At 43.7% G+C, this 12,678-nt stretch overlaps 1 protein-coding gene and 1 pseudogene across 20 annotated transcripts in view; one reads left to right on the top strand and one right to left on the bottom strand.

Moving 5' to 3' along the window:
* Window positions 1–12,678, bottom strand: part of DLGAP1 (DLG associated protein 1) — a gene marked incomplete at both ends in the record, with an annotated part of 276,037 nt that overhangs the window by 151,125 nt on the left and 112,234 nt on the right. The window lies entirely within an intron of this gene.
* LOC308435434 (developmental pluripotency-associated protein 2-like) lies at window positions 8,427–10,803 on the top strand (annotated as a pseudogene). Its single transcript has 2 exons — window positions 8,427–8,545; window positions 9,922–10,803. The product of its transcript is annotated as a developmental pluripotency-associated protein 2-like (transcript).

Genomic DNA, 12,678 nt, shown 5'->3' with positions numbered 1-12,678 from the left:
GAAGAGACTCAACTGGGGTGTGGAAGACAGCTTCAGAGAGACAGGAACTTTGAGTTAGAACTTGAGTGATATTATTTCCCACCAGGCAAATTGCACTAGACACAAGGAGTTTCTGACCAGGGAACTCTGGGGCAAAGGCTTGACAGTAGAGTATCTGAAACTCATAATGCTGGGTTGTGCAAAGATATAGGAGGGTTGTACGTGTCGGTCAGTCTGTGTCATCAAACTGTAGGTTCCCAAACACAGCAGCCCCTGTAATAAGACGAAAACATCCCACTGTATTCCCAAGCTCAGGCTGATTCATTTAAGGTCTCCTCAAATAATTGCTGACTAGTGGGAGAGGTGGGAGAATGCAAAGACCCATCAGACACTAGGATAAGAGGTCCTGGGAGGCCATGAGGTCATAAAGCAAACCAGAGAACCAAAGAAGCCCAGCAATGACCGACAGACACTGGGAATGGGCAGCGACCCAGGGAGCTGTCCAGCACCCTGTCCCTGGGTGGATGAAGGAAAGCATATGATGACACCTTCCCCACTAAGAAGAACATAGGTCCAGGGGAATCTTTGGGAAAATGAAGCACCCTTTCTTAATGTTTGAAGGGACCCCACAGAGTATGGGGATAGCTGACAGAGCAGGGGTCATGCATAGATTTATTTTTTAAAAAAATCACATGCAGGACTTCCCTGGCTACAGGTGGCTTTCTAAGGACATGGTGCACATACACTCGGGCAAGTCACAGGAACCTCTACCCATAGTCAAACTCCAGCTGAAGTGGAATGAGGTCTTTCCCCGCTTCACATTGTCTGTTTTATGAAAACCGTAACATATTATCTCTAAATATCACCCCAAACTACCTTTGCTTAAGTTTGCATAGGACTAAACTGAGCATTAATCAATGGAAATAATCCAGTGAGCAATGCCTTGGAGGGCAGGTGTCTTTAACACAGAGTTTATAGTGGGCAGCTCATTTCTAGAGCTTGACTCTGAACATTGAGAAACCCGAGACCTTCGATTTAAGGACTAGTTGAATTCATAAAATTGGGTGAGCCCCATTTTTTAAAAAATTAAGTAATAGTAATATCCACCTTCTAGGACTCAGAATTTACTGAATCATATGCATCTTTCTTTCTCCTCCTGTGGAGAAAATAGATACCACACAACGTTTACTGTCTTCATGGAAGCAAAAGTGAACCTGCAAAGGGAACAGAGTCACCAATGGGAGGGAGAGGCAGGAGGTAAGGGGTGAAATAAGTTCAATGTACATTATATACATTCACAAACATGTCCCATGAGAGCACAGGTAATTAATATGCACAATGAAAAGTTAAAAATCACCATTGTAACTTTTTTTAAAAAATACGGTTCAGTGGTAGTAAGTGCATTTGTATCACTGCCCCACCTTCCGGAATCATCCCTCCCCAGAATACTTCTCTCCTCCGCCTGACCTGCTGAATACCAGTGCTCCCCATCCTCCTCCTGTAGACCCTGGCAACCATCACTGTACTCCCTGTGTTCAAGTCCAACCACTCTAGGCATCTCCTGTGATTCTTTCGGTGATTGGCTGTCCTCAAGGCTCTGCCACAGAAGCACACAAGCCTATTCCTGTCCTCCATGGCGAAATACTATCCTATTGAATTCATCTTGCACATGCATTTGTCGATGGGCACTTGAGCTGGTCCCTGCCTCTCGGGTATTATGCAATACTGCTATGAACAGGAGCGTACACATATCTTTTTGAGTACCTGCTTTCAATTCTTTTGATTATATACCCAGAACCTTGAATCTCTCTTCTTAACAGAAGTACTTAGTTCTTTTCAATTTCATTTCCTATCAATTTTGCTACCAACACATTTGAGGACCAATGCAATAAAAATAAGCTTTCCCCCGAGAATCCACTCCATAGATCATTTATTACAAGTTACAAATGTTAAATGATACAGTAGTATTTCACAAAGGATTATTGCTATGGTGAAAATAAAAAAGATACTTCTATTCTTAAAGACAAAACTGTCATCCCTAGATGCCTGGAGAAGATTGGCTGGAGTGTCCTGTAGGTACCTGATCTGCAGATCTTTGTAACACACACACACACACACACACACACACACACACACACACACACACACAAACGGCCTCCCTACTCTACTGGACTTTTGAGGAAATGACAAAGGAGGAGATTGTACTTTCCCAGCAAGGAACATTTTGAAAATATTTCTGATCCACACCTCTTAGAATCTGTGCATGAAGAACCCATGATAGTACCATAAATAGACGGAGTCTAATTTTACTGCTCTAGCAATTGAAAAATAATAATGTAACTAAAATAATATAATATTATCAAAGGTATATTGCCATGGCTAAGACATCCAAAAAGCAAAACAAGAAAACAAAACAATCCCTCAAAACAACAACAACCCCCCAAACCCTGACAATTCCATAAGCAACTAGAGACTCCACCAATCCCATAAGCAACTAGAGACCCCACCAATCCCATAAGAAACTAGAGACCCCACCAATCCCATAAGAAACTAGAGACCCCACCAATCTCATAAGAAACTAGAGACCCCACCAATCTCATAAGAAACTAGAGACCCCACCAATCCCATAAGCAACTAGAGAATGCCAAGAGACTGTGGACTGTGGATGAACTGTTTCTTGTACTAAGTTCACTTTACAAACTAAAGATGGACGAAGTCACTTCCTATGCAGCAGATAACAGGAGCCCATGTGATAATTCTTGGCAGGGGGTAGAGAAAGTGACTTAGATGCTACAGAGAGGGTTTTCTTCCATAACTTAAACATGTCAGAGTAAACATTTGCAGAGCTTGATGGGTTCCTTGTTACTCTAACAAAATACAGAACAAAAGCAAGTTCTGGAAGAAGAATCTATTTACTCCTGGTTTGAGAGGGATATAGTCTGTCATGGTAGACAGGTCTGATGGCAGGACTGTGAAGGTTGATTTTGTTTACTCAATCAGGAAGCAGAGGAGAGAACATTGGGATACACGCTTTTGTGCTTTTTATTTCGTAGGGGAGCCCATCCGATCTCAGGGTTTCCAGCCTCAGTTTATCCTCTTTGGAAATAGACTCATATTCTCTAAGCCCAGGGGTTCGTCTCCTAGGCAATTCTCAGTCCTGTCCAGTTGACAGGATCAACTACCACAAGCGTGTTGACATTAACAAACTGGAAGCTAAGGATTCTTTAGAACTCTTTCCGATTGGTTTGGATGAATTGATTCTTGTACTAAGTTCACCTTACACACTAAAGATGGACTCTTAAGTCACCCTTTTAATGATGATGATCTCCTTCAAATCCCATTGTCAAGCCTGTACTCACACACAGTGACACTGGGCATCTGTGGGAAGGTCTTCAGTTCTTCGCAAGGCTCCCCTGTCCTGCCGAGTGCCTTCCCTGAAAGCAACAGGCTTTATGCCAAGAACATGCAGGTTCTTCGGGACCTTGGTTTGTCTTCTCTGAAGTTGGCCCAGTTTGTTGGTCTGTCTTTAGTAGCACAGATGAAGGCGGATAGGCTCACGATGTAGGGCACGCCATGCCTATGTGCGTCATTCTGGGATTCCCACCCTTTGTTCCTGTTAAGTTGAAATCAGTGGGTGACTCTGACAACTTTATGTAATGCATGTGCTGTACCACTCACAAAAGATTAATTTTTACCTTTATTTATGCTATGTACCACAGTATCCTGCGTGTGCCCAGGCCCCTGCAGAGGCCACAAGAGGGCATCAGATTCCTTGGAACTGGAGTTACAGTTGGTTGTGAGCTGTCTGATGTGCATGAGTGTTGGGAACAGAACTCATGTACTCTGGAAGAGCAGTGATCACTCTTAACCCCCGAATGATGCATTATAATAACAGTAAATATCATTATTCTCAACCTGTGGGTCTCCACCCATTTGAGAGTTGAATGGTCCTTCCACAGGGGTGACCTATAGACCATTGGGAAATGCAGATATTTATATTATGATTCATATTAGTAGCACAATTACAGTTATGAAGTAGCGACAAAAGTAATTTTATGTTAGGGGGTTACCACAACACGAGGGACTGTATTAATGTCACAGCATTAGGAAGGCTAAGAGCCAGTGTTCTATATGAAGGAACTGAGGCTGGCAAGTGTATCAGCTCGGAATTGGAAATCAAGTTGATGTCACTCTTAAAGTCTTTGCCACTCAACTTCACCTTCCTATCAGCATGGAACCTATTTTCTTACCCAGTTTCTGGTACTCTATTGACTCAGATAGGAAAAAAAATCAGTGATGTTCTGATTTGTCTCAGTCCATCAATAATGCTAGGACTACACATAACCCTGTGACGCATCCCTCATTTGTCTGCTTTTGATTCCTTTCCCCCTGCAACTCAATGTGATGCACGGTTTCAGACATGGTTCAAAATGCAGTTGCTTAATAGCCTTGTCTCCGCCATGCCAAAGCAGGGTGTCAAGGCATGACTTACTGGTGGGGGAACTACACTGCCTGCCTCATTTCTAAGTCAACACAAACCACCTGAAATCTCCTTCTAGGATCTACCAAGAATCCTGTTAGGTTAGCTACCTGTGACTTTTACAGATCTTCTCTTTCCTAATCCCAAATAACATTTGCATGTTTACTAGTGCTAACTGGGCACTTCTTGTCTTAGTTGTAATACAATACCATGACCACAAACAGCTTGGGTTTGAAAGGGTTTACTTTGAGCTTATAATTCTCAGGTCTCATTCCATTGCTTAGGGAAGTCAGGGCAGGAACTCAAACAGGGAGGGGACCTGAACGTGGGCACTGATAGAGAGGCCATGGAGGGGTGCTGCTTACTGGCTTGCTCAGTCTGTTCTTTTAAATGGCACTCAGGACCACAAGCTGAGGTGCGTCACCATTGGTGGGCTGGGCCCTTCTCCATCACCCACTCACTAGGAAAATGTACTATTGATGTCTGTACAGGACAGCCTTACAGAGTCATTCCCCAGCTGCGGTTCCTTCTTCCCTAATGTCTCCAGCTTGAACCAACTTGGCATAAAGCGGACCAGCACAATTCCTGAATCACCCCAGTACTTAAAGTACCCCAGGGACTATGACCACTGTACTGAATTTCCTTCAAGTACAAACAAAACATTTCAGAGTTTTTTCCTCTCTTCCCTCTTTTCCTTCTCCCTCTTTCACAAAGTCTCAGCCTGTAGCCCAGCTGCCCTCCAACTTGTAGTCTTCCTGCCTCAGCCCCAGTGCTGGAGTAAGTCTTTCCAGCTTTGGAATTGGTCAGGAGAAGGTCTGCCCTAGGGCGGAGAGCTTGTGAGTTCTCGGCAGACACTGGGGAGCAAGGCTGGGTCAGCACAACTTCATGTGCATGTTTGGGCCACCGCAGCTTCACATATGTGTACATGGTTGGAGAGGTATAACTTCATATGTGTAGACATGACTGTGTCAGTATAGCTTCATAGATGTGTACATGGTTGGAGAGGTATAACTTCATATGTGTAGACATGACTGTGTCAGTATAGCTTCACATATGTGTACATGGTTGGAGAGGTATAACTTCATATGTGTAGACATGAGTGTGTCAGTATAGCTTCACATATGTGTACATGGTTGGAGAGGTATAACTTCATATGTGTATCCATGAGTGTGTTAGTATAGCTTCACATATGTGTACATTGCCAGACCAGCACAGCACCCATGAATGTGTGTGTTGTACATGCAATCACTTTCTGACTGGTTTGAATTTCAGCTCTCACACTTTCACATATATGTTTGGAAGTATGTGCATATACATAACACAGATCCAATACAGATATGAAACCTTTATATAGCCACACATAATTTTCTCTTAAGAGAAATAAATTATAAACAATAAAAATAAATTTAAGTTTAATTTAATGTGTTGCTTTAAAAATAAAATAGATTCACAGTTTAAAAAATTTGTCTATGCTTACACAAATGATCTTGGTGGTACAGTTTTTTTTTAATGCTGAACCCCTGAGTTTTGTCTCTTAATGTTTATTTAGGTGAATCATTATAAATAAGATATTTAAAGCAGTCTTTCAGTTTTTGTTATTTGAAACTATATTTCCATTTTAAATAGTTTCAGAAAGATTTATGCCATGATAGAATTTTGGGGGGCTCAGCTTGCATTCTTTATGAAAAAGAGGGGCTCGGCAGGAATTGGAGGGATTAGAAGAGAGCAACAGGGGCTTAGGACCACAAGACTACACAAAATTGTTAAAAAGAAAAAAAATTCTTAAAAAAGTGCCTAAATAACGTTTAAAATTTCTAAACACTCCAAACATATGAAGATACAAAACCATGGACACGAGACGCTGAGTTAAGTCCACGCAGGACAGTCCTGGGGGATCTATGTTGAGACCTCACATGTCAGCAGCCCCAACCCAAGAACAGCGAAAGCACACAGCAGAGACAGCCGAAGAAAACCGATTCCCTGCTTTAGGGGAACCAGCTCCAGTGACACAGTCTGTACTCTGGAGCTGTGGCTATGAGGAGGAAATGCTAAAGAAAAAGAATTGTTGCCTCCAATTTTTAATATCATCAATCTACCCTTGAGAATGGACAAAGAAAGATTGACATCAGGCAAAGAAAGCTAAGTCTGGATCACTAGCAGATATACTCTGAAGGAAGGGCTATAAAATGTGCACATTTAATAAGCCTCTTCAAACTTGATCAATCAATCAATCAATCAACCAACCAATCACAAACGAGGCAGGAACTGTCACCATAGTGTCTACAGACAGCAGCTACAGTAAAGGAGCATTGTAAGCGACTGCATGGATGCATGGCTGGCTAAACATATCAAAATCAGTTAGTATTGACAGTACCAAAAAGGCACTCAATCAAACCAACTGATGCAGAGAATGTATGTAATGGGATTCAGCACGTCATCACAAGACCCAGGAATATCACCGCCCACCTTCAGTTTGGTACAGAACATCCAGTAAACACTGTTGGCAGCTATCAATGTAGCTGATGGAGAAAGATTTGTCTGTTCCCCATGCAATGGTGAAGAAGGGGTGAGAACGCTGAACCAGGTCTTAATTCAGTGCTGGACTTTCTAGACAGTGTGATATGGGAATAAAAGGCTCAGTGGTTGAACAGAGACATAAGACTGTCCCCCAGATGACACATAGCCTACACAGAAAATCCTGAAGACTACCAAAATCCTCACTAGTGAATTCTGCAAAGTTACAGGTTATAAAACCCACATGAAAATGAAGTGGATTGATCTAGATATGAACACAGAAATTAAAGACACAGTACCATTTACAGTAGCTCAAAATTGAAATATTTAGGCCTAAATCAGCACAAGTACAGAGTTATGGGTTAAAACTATGATACTGTCACAGAAATGAAAGAGTAAAATACATATAACTGTTCATGGGCAAAGATATTTAACAATTCAGAAATGTGCTGGTTCAGTGGGATCTCTGTCAAATTTCATAGACCTTTTTGCCCCCTCCTTTCTTTCCCTTTCTTTTTTTCCTTCCTTTCTTCCTGCCTTCCTTCTTTCCTTTCTTTTGGTGATATTTATTATGAAGCTCTGGTTGTCCTGGAACTTCCTATATATAGACTAGAGTGGCCGTGAACTCACAGAGATCCTCCTGCCTCTGCCTCCCAGGTGCTGGGATTAAAGGCGTGTGCCACCATGCATGGCTGCCCATAAAGACTTTTATAGGTGTAGATACAGCCATTTTTACATTTCTATGGCAGATAAAGGAACAACAAACATATAAAATGACTTTTGAAAAGAACACTGATCTAGTGTTTCAGTCTATTCAAAGACTCGTACAGGTACAGCCAGCAAGACACACTCTGTCACGCTGACAATCAAGACGTAGAGATGAGAGAAATGGAGTGAGGAGGCCCAGGGGATGCTTACGTGTCTCCAACTGCAAAGGTAGTGTGACATACGAGGACAGCTGGCTGTACACACACTCGGGCACGGAGAAGTTTGACCCAAGTTTAACGATATAAAAACAGATGGGAAAGAGTGAGGAAAATCTTCATAAGGGACTCTGAAGAAGGTATCTGGGATTTTACTTGAGGTACGGGTTAGGTCTACAGACCCATGGAAGGAGAACAGTGAGTCAGGCTTGATAAAACTTAAAACCTGCACTCCTGTGTCTGACCTGGGCAGAGGATCCGTCCAGTGGGGGAGGGTTCTTTTAAAAGTTATTAACACATTTGAGGTGGACAGATTTCCCGGTCAGCTGTGATGTTTGTCTCTGTGCACAAACACGTCATACTTTGGTCACGAGACTCTTTTCGCTGCCCTCCCCATCTCTCCTGGCTCCCTCTCCGCTTCTCAAGTGGTCCTTTAGGAGAAGTTACTGAAAACTGTCCATCTCACAATGGATGATGCTGTCAAAATCCAAAGCTACAAAACACTGTTCAATTAAAACATGGGAAACGTCATGAAGAGACGCTTCCCAAATGAGCACAGGAGACGCGTTCAGTGTCACTTAAATGAAAATGAGATCCACGTGACACAGCACTGTACCCTTAACAAAATGGGTAAAATACACGGCAGTGGGTCAGTCATAAAATCACAGAATGTCAACCAGTTTATTAAATATGCTAACTGTCCAACTACCATGCAACCTCGTCTTGGACCTCCTGGAATTTAGTTTAGACAAAGAACTCTAAACTCTTTATAGGAATGTTTATATGGGTTTGATGTATTAAAGCCCCAAATTGGAAGCAATCTAGTGATCCATCCACGACCGTCTGAACAAACTACAGTATCCACAGCGCGAAACAGAAGAAAACGAAGTAAATCCGAGAAAGTTCCGTACTGTGTGAGTCTCCTTACAGAAGATGAAAACTTCAGAGAAATGGAGAACAGATTAGTGGCTGCCAGAGGGGGCAGGGGACAGGCTGGGAGGTGTGTGGACATCCAGGGGGAAGTGTTTGCATGTTTCCTACGATGCCAACCCTGGTAATGGTATTCTACTATGGTTTTCCAAGATGGAACTGTGGGAGGCGGGAGGGGAAATCAGGAAAATGGAGAAAGGACATATGTCTGTGGCTCCATGTGTTCTACAGTATCTTAAGATGAAAGTTTGGTTCAGAACAATTTCATCTGCCAACAATCCAAGCATGTTGGGTCTATAGCTGCATGTGACTGAGGATAGCCATGAATAGTGCAAAACACAGAAAACCATTAACTTACTTAAAACACCACACACATGTACACACACACACACACACACACACACACACACACACACACAGCAGAACACAGAAAATCATAAACTTACTTAAAATACCACACACAAATGTACACACACACACACACACACACACACACACACACACATACATGAGTTGTACAGGTCCACGCACACAAAGCTGATAATCTGTCTTGTGTGTAAACTTTGTAAACAGTGCCATGATGGTGTTGTGTGGTTGACATGTCCGACAGAGTTAGTACAAGCTGCCGAAACTCATCAGCCATTGATAATTTTATGCCAGAAAAAGTGGACTTGTGTCATTTTCCAAAATCTTCAACTTTGGTCCTAGTGAGCCAGGGTCTCAGGAGAGGATTTACAGACCTGGTTAGCACGCTGTGCTGACCGTGAATCAGTTTTCTTTACAGAGCTGCTCAGTGCTGTGGATGGAAGCCAACGAAGGCAGGAGGAAAGAGGACAGGGGTGGCATTTCCTGTTTACTCTTCTCTGTATCTTTGATAAGGCAAGTGACTCCTGATGGCCAGACTGGTTCCTTGAACACTGTCTCTGCCTTGCTCACATGGCACTGGCTCTTAAGACACACACACACACACACACACACACACACACACACACACACACACACACACACTGGAGGTGGCCACAGGAAAAGCCATTTAAAAGACAACTTTGGGCCTTTGTCTTCTCCCAAGCCTGCCTGAAAACTGTCATACTTCAGCCAGGGGACTTTAACAAGAACCAATCTGAGGAAGGACTTTGTCGAAGAAAGTGTGGTTTTAACACTGGTCCCATTTACTGAGGAGCCATTTACTGATGAGGCCTCAGTTACCACGGAATATCCTGAATAATCAAATGTTTCTTAAACCGTAGACAGCAAACCACCAGTCCATTCCCTCATGAGGGAATCAAACACCCAACAGGAACCAAACCAAGCACATGTCCTCCAGCCACCCTGCCTCCTACTAATGATGTGTTCTGGAACACCCTTCGGGAGTGGGGCCCGATATCATAACTTAGTACGGATGGCAAGAAAGATGAGGTTTACCTGAGACTTCAGAGAAATTTATATTCTAAACAAGAATGTTATATTCCCAACACATCTGGTGAGGCCGGAATGAAGCTGGGTCCCAAGAAACCCAAGACAGTCTTCAGAGGAATCAGGCCTCCAGGCTGCTACCACAGCGGCAATCAGGAGAGGGGTGTATAGGGAATTCTAACTTCACCCCAGGGGTCCACATTCGCAGCCTGGGGAAGAGTTGCTATGAGAGCCGCTCAGCCCGTGTCTGTGAATCCTTTCCCTCCTCCCTCTTCTGCAGAGGCCTTTCTGCCACAAGCCACTGGACTCAGACGGTGCAGCGCCCGCAGGCAGGAAAGGCTGGGTTCACCTGCAGCTTCATTCAGGTCAGACCTGGGTTCCAGACACTCCTCAAATGTTCTCTTCCTGCCACCAGCCTGTACTATCCCGGAACCAGGAGTGGAAGAGAATTTGCTATGTCCCGAATGTGTTCCCAGCAACAAGAAGGTCATGAGGATCTTTAAAATTAGAAGCCGTGTAAAGAAAAATGCACTACCCTTAGACAACATTGAGGTTTTACTCTGATCTGAAGGGAATGGAAGCAGAGAAAAACATTCTGTGATCCCTCTAATGGCTGAAAACCCAGAACATCTTCAGAAGCCCCTCCTGTCTCTCCCAGCAGAGCGGGGAGTCTGCAGACAGACCAGCTTCCACCAACACCCATCCCCGCATGGCCTTGTGCTGGATCTGCTAAATGCTTAGCTATCTGAGAAATGATATTGTTTTACTGGGTTTGTTTTGCTGTGCTTTCTTTTTTCCCATCGATTTTTTGGGGGGGGGGAGTGTTAGGGAGCAGTTTCAAATTAGGAAGGCAGAAAATACTTTTTATAGTTTTTTCCTGGGTTAAGGCTTTACCATACAGTAAGCAGAGTGCAGGTCACTGCTTGTGCCACACAATCTTTAGGTGTTAACAAGTGTCTAGAGAGCCATACGTTTGAAATCACACAGTATGCTACCTTTCAGGCGTTTACCTAGCAATATGCATGAGCGAAATTAATAAAAAAGAAAGACCGTTTGAATGTATTTGAATGCACACGTGCCCATTACAGTCTAGCTGTACGGACGGAGTCATTTTGAAACTCAGAGATGTAAGATTTCATTCATCTCAGCAACAGCAAAGTTTCCAGGAAATGTGCAGAGTTGTGTCCGTCACAGAGCCTGAAGTTACACGAGCTGCCCATGGTGCCGGCAGAGACACACTTCAAAGTCTTGTGAGCAACAGAAAGATGCTCTGCTAATGCACTCTGTCTTGAATAGAAACAGTATTTGAACGACCACAAGCCCTCTGACTAAATCAATTCAGTAACTAGTCTCCCTAGCTTTCCCAGTTACGCACTTTGGTGTTGAGAAGATGACTTCTATTCACCTGTATTAATTTCATGTTGGGGTAAATTGAACTAATTTCTTGTGCTCTGGGTCATGGAGAATGAAATGATAATGGTCTTAGGGTCTTTATGCTATGACAAAACACCATGGCCAAAAGCAGGTTGGGGAGGAAGGTTTTATTTCTGCTTCCACATCCATATCATAGCTCATCCTTGAAGGAGGTCAGGATAAACACTCAAACAGGACAGAACCTGGGGCCATGGAGGGGTGCTGCTTACTGGCTTGCTCATTATGACTTACATAGCCTGTTTTCTTATAGCACCCAGGGCCACCAGCCCAGGGGCAGCATCATCCACCATTGTGGTGCCCTCCTACATCATCCACCATTGTGGTGCCCTCCTACATCATCCACCATTGTGGTGCTCTCCTACATCAAGCGTTAATTAAGAGAATGCTCTGCACGGTTGTCTGCAGCCCAGTCTTACAGAGGCATTTTCCCAATTGAGCGTCTCTTTTCCCAAATGACTTCAGCTTGTGTCAAGTTGACCTTAAAACTAGCCGGGACAATGATATTCACCTGTTGAATATGGATTAACCTCTCCACAAAGAATCACTGAAGAGCCTTTTACTATCACAAGAAAAGGGACAAATCCTTCTGGTTAAAATGTTCTCTGCTATGGCAGCAGCAGAATGGACCATACACACACTGAGGCAGAAAATTCCAAGATCTGAGTAAAGCGCACGAAACGCAAATGCAGTGGGGCCCCGGGGGTCGGGGGGAGACAGAGTTAATACACAAAGCTCTCCTTTCATGTGGGACAGGCCAGACTATTAAGACTCACTCTGTCCTCCCTCTTCTGACCCTAGGAGCCCTCCTCTTCTGCGGGTCTTTATGAACTGGCCTTTGTCTCTTCTCTCATGAAAGAGGCGCTTATGTTCTGTCCTACTCTTTCTGTTGCCCAATGGAAGCCCAGTGGTGGGAAAAATAACTGTAGGTCTAAAGGAAGACTGGCGTGTTTCCAAGGTGACGGACTCTGGTCTCCACATCGCTGGAGTGTCAGTTCTGGGAAGCGC

This window comes from Micromys minutus (genome assembly GCF_963924665.1).
Source record: "Micromys minutus genome assembly, chromosome: 23".
Lineage (NCBI taxonomy): Eukaryota > Metazoa > Chordata > Mammalia > Rodentia > Muridae > Micromys > Micromys minutus.
This window is presented reverse-complemented; position numbering and strand designations above follow the sequence as displayed.